Raw genomic sequence first — 4,429 nt, forward strand, 5'->3', positions numbered from 1 at the left:
ATAAATGTGTTTCCACAACAATGCTTATGTCCATCATTGGTTATGTAATCTAAACTCTTAATCATTGAAACATTCTTAGAGGACATTATACAGTTGTTACACCATTTCTCGTCAAAGCAATTTTCAAAGTGATTGAAACATATCATGACTTTCGTCACTAGGTAAAGATAAACTTGATCGAAGCGAAAAAGCTTACCAACACATATTTCAAGATATAAATAGGCGAGGTATACTCGGCTCGAAATACCAAATGTGTATAATAATCCAAGTCTATTTGTATAGCATACGACTTCTTGTCTCAAAGAGTAGGAGATAGAGTAAATAGACTTTTGAGTGATAGATAAGTTCAAGTCTTCACATACCTTTTTGTCGAGAAGTTCCACCGGTTCCTTGAGTAGTTCTTTTACTTGTATGATGAATCGCCATGAAGTTCTTGAGCTCAACTACACTTTCTATCTTAGTCCGAGACTTAGTTATAATAGACTAGAAATCAAGACTTATAGTTTTGATCACTAACATTGACAAACATGCTTGAAATAACAACGCATGCGAGGTTGACCGAGCAATACTCTAACACCTTTGAAAAACAATGTAGATTAATTAGACGTATAAACACTAACTCGATCCAGTTAACAACCATCTCTTCCTCTAACTACTGTGCAAAGTATCACCCTCGTGAGATTGTATTCCATCTTCTTCTGGACCCATTGGCATCCAAAGAAAAGTTGTTACGTGCCTGTTGTGAGATTATATTCCATCTTCTCCTGGACCCATTGTCATCCGAAGTGTCGTCCAAAGGAACGTTGTTACGTGCCTGTAGTAAAAGAGCAAAAATGTAAGAATACAACGTGACTTTAAGGTATGCCATACCATTTGCCAAATCTAAGCCACGAAGAATACGTCATACCATTTGCCAAATCTAAGCCGCGAAGAATATGTCATACCAAGAAAAGAAAAAAATTATCGAATGTTATCCATTGTTGCAGATAAGTTGTACATGTGGTTTTCTACTTTTGGGTTGCAACCTGAGAAACTTAGAACTACTGTCATGAGTTTGTTCATTATCAAAATGGTGGTGGATACTATTCAATAATCACAAACAATAAATACCTACCTTGTTTTGCATCTAAAGAAGGCAATCCTTGAGATCATCTAGAGCCTAGACAAACATCATCATTATTAATTTCTGGAATAGCGGTTATACCTGGAATCTTTAAGGCTTAATATGTACGTTGATAACAGGCGTCCAAAGAGATTTTTGGCTTGTTTTGAGAACACGTGAGTGCAGATACTGTCAACTCCTCCTAGTTGCGAGTACTGCCATGATCAAAGACATCCGTAACTCCTACTGTCTGAACAAAAAAAATACAAAATACCATCTTTGATAAGAACTAAAAACTGCAAAAAAGAAAGGGAATACACCATTAACTGGAATCAAAAGTCGTTACTATTTCACGGTTATCAGAATTTTGTCATAAAAAATAGTAAAACAGAAAGACCATTCCATTATGCAAAAAAGAAGTTATTGCTATCTGTAAAGTGGAATTTAACGAATCAATTTATTTCACGTAATTAGCCGAAACATATGTGAATACCCACTCTCTTAATCCCCCAGCGATCCCCTCCTTGTATATTGAACAATGCTTCCATGTCGATCCAATTTCGGTTTAGAATTTTACTAAAATGGAACCAAATTCATATTCTTGGGGGTCATGATGCTAATACTAAACACAATCGCCTAATATATATAGTTGAACATTCGTAATCCATGTCAAGACCGAACCGAACACTTAGGCGAGATGAAATTCAAACATTCGGTTATGTTTAGTAACATAGTAACCAAATAGCTCACCAATTTTAACCATCTTCCACCTAGTTTTTCGCAATAACCAACTGCATGAAGCATTTTTGTACCCATTTTTTTATCTGCCTCCAAATATCCACAAAATAAATTAGGGTTCTTCTTGAAACTAACCCCATAATGAATTAGCTTCTGAAGGACTTGCAAAAGGGAATACTTGCCGAGTTAAGTCTAATAGCAGAAGCTAAGCTAAGAATAATTTAGAACTTAGCAGCCAACCCATGGTTAATTGTAGACGCAGAGATCATATAAGTGGCAGTAATCCAAAAGATTCAAACAACATATGCGAGTCATATTCACATTCACATTCACGTCACGGGAAAGTAATCAACCATGAAAATTAAACATGACTTCCTCTAGAGATTGTATCAGGTAAATTACTCACCTGCATATCTGTTCTCTGCATAAAACCCTCCCAGAATTTGCTACAACGGGTTGCAACTTGGAATCTGCAGCATCTATTAATTCCTAGCTGTCTGAGACCATGTCGATCATTGACAATCATCCTGTGCAACACCATGCAAAAGACCGACTCATGTAAGAGTTAATACCAAAGGTCAGTTGTAACTTGTAAGGACGAAGGAACTGCACCATTTATACATAATAACAAAAGGTCTTTAGTGACTCAAGAAATCCCCTAACCCAAAAGTGAAGAATTGTAGGCTTCAGCATTCTTGTTTATGCTGAAACTCGTAATATTTTGCACTTTTTATATGCCCTTACATTTCTAATAAGACCAAAACATAAATATTCAGTACTCAAACAAATTAATTAGTACTTACTGAAACAAAAAAATTTACTGCAGTACACTCATTCTAAACACCGTTCCACCAACGACAATGATGTGAACGCATAATAAAAGTTTCCCATGGAGTTTTCTGGTTGTCTTTACATTTTCTTCCGGTCTAGCTCTTCCCAATTGTATCAATCATTCAAAACAACAAATTAATCCCCAATTTCTTTGCTCTTAAAAATCAATCAAAATTCAAAAGTGTAAAATTGACCAAACTTTAACTATGAGCATACCGAATCAGAGCTATTCGTTTCTGTTTTTTCAATTCAACATCCGCAACTCCATAATACGTAATATAAATCATCATCTATTTCGTTTAATACAATACCCTTATCTCCCTCATCGGCCATTTTTATATCTAAGCAAGCATCCTCCAATTATACATAAAAATCGGAATCGGTGTTTACCTTAATCCGACCATCACCAGCACTCCTGGCCATTTAGTTTTGTCATTGACTGGGCATTCACAAGGCATCTCAGTAAACCAATTAATAACATCTGTAGAGACCAATGAACAATCATGTGTAAGTTCTTTTCTTTTCCAACGATCATGTGTATATCAGATAACCATCTATAAAATATGTGAAACCTGTCATACAAAGTTCCCCCAAATAAAATGTTCAAGAAACTTAAAGAGAACATACAAAAGCACATACAAATTCACTAAGAACCAAAACAATAAAAGTAAGAAGTAAGAACTAAGAAAACAAAAACAAAACAACAAAAGTTGCTATTGGTTAATGACTACCTGGAAAATTTATTATTGGTGAATGAAGCTAAATCCCAGTGCAAAAGAATCAAGAACCCATTTTATTAGTCTGGTTTTTATCATCATCACTGAAAGTGAAAAGTGCACAAAGAATAAGATATGATTGTACCAAAATTAAACATATATTCTGCAATCTATTCTCTTAAGCACAAAATCCAATAAAAGTGAAGGAAATCACAAAGAGAATACAGAGAAAACTTACTCCTTGGTTTAATGGAGATGTTCGTGTATTCAATATAGTTTCTTACTGAGAAGAAACGCAGATTATCAAAAACCCAAGCAAACGAAAGTGTCATACCTTGATGCAGCTCGTCCTCAGCTTGATTAGAAACAAAGCTCATTAGGACGCGGACATGGGCTACAACTGTACGTATTCTCTGCTCAACGAACATTATAAATCGTCAGAGATCAAAATATTTGGTAAAAGAAAACCAGACGAAAACAAACCCTAATTAAACCCAAAATCCAGTTGAAATCGATAGAAAAAAGAAATATTATGTGCTCAATTGATGTTTTATTCATTATATCGTGTACTTACAACAACGAGAGATGCCTTTCCCCAATTGATGGAAACAACGTCAAATCCATTTGCGACATAAAACCCTATTTATTCATCTGGTTAACCGAAACAGCAACCCTAGCTCCTCCTGGATCTGAATCAAACTCGATCATTTTCCATAACTCTTCAATCTCGATCATCATCAGGAATTGGATTGTTCGTAACATAACACTCTTGCGTCTGGCCCAAACTCTTTTTCTTTCTTATTCTGATTTCGTGAATTTGGGCCAGAACAAAACCAATCATTCCCGGCCGTCCAAGTCAAATGAAATCGGGACGATAAGGACCGCGAGATGACCCTTCCAAATAAATCATGTTCATTCTTTGACTCTTTCATCAAGGAGATTCTTTCATATTCATAAAGAATGTATAAGATAGTTGCACAAAATAATTTTAGCAGAACACATGTATCACACATATTTATACATATGCAAACCCAAGAATTAG

The 4,429-nt window shown here is 35.3% G+C and overlaps 1 long non-coding RNA gene across 3 annotated transcripts; it reads right to left on the minus strand.

The window, feature by feature from the left end:
* Positions 1-461: 461 nt before the first annotated feature.
* Positions 462-4,170, minus strand: LOC113342101. 3 transcript variants are annotated; one of them, XR_003356407.1, is made up of 8 exons: positions 3,962-4,170; positions 3,722-3,800; positions 3,403-3,491; positions 3,062-3,152; positions 2,644-2,772; positions 2,247-2,367; positions 1,205-1,352; positions 462-814 (listed from the first exon to the last, which is right to left on the minus strand). It is a non-coding gene; the product is annotated as an uncharacterized LOC113342101 (long non-coding RNA). The 3 variants fall into 3 exon arrangements; XR_003356405.1 differs by lacking the exon at positions 2,644-2,772; XR_003356406.1 differs by lacking the exon at positions 2,644-2,772 and having other exon boundaries at positions 3,626-3,800.
* Positions 4,171-4,429: the final 259 nt, after the last annotated feature.

This window comes from Papaver somniferum, unplaced genomic scaffold (genome assembly GCF_003573695.1).
Source record: "Papaver somniferum cultivar HN1 unplaced genomic scaffold, ASM357369v1 unplaced-scaffold_33, whole genome shotgun sequence".
In the NCBI taxonomy this organism is placed as follows: Eukaryota; Viridiplantae; Streptophyta; class Magnoliopsida; order Ranunculales; family Papaveraceae; genus Papaver; species Papaver somniferum.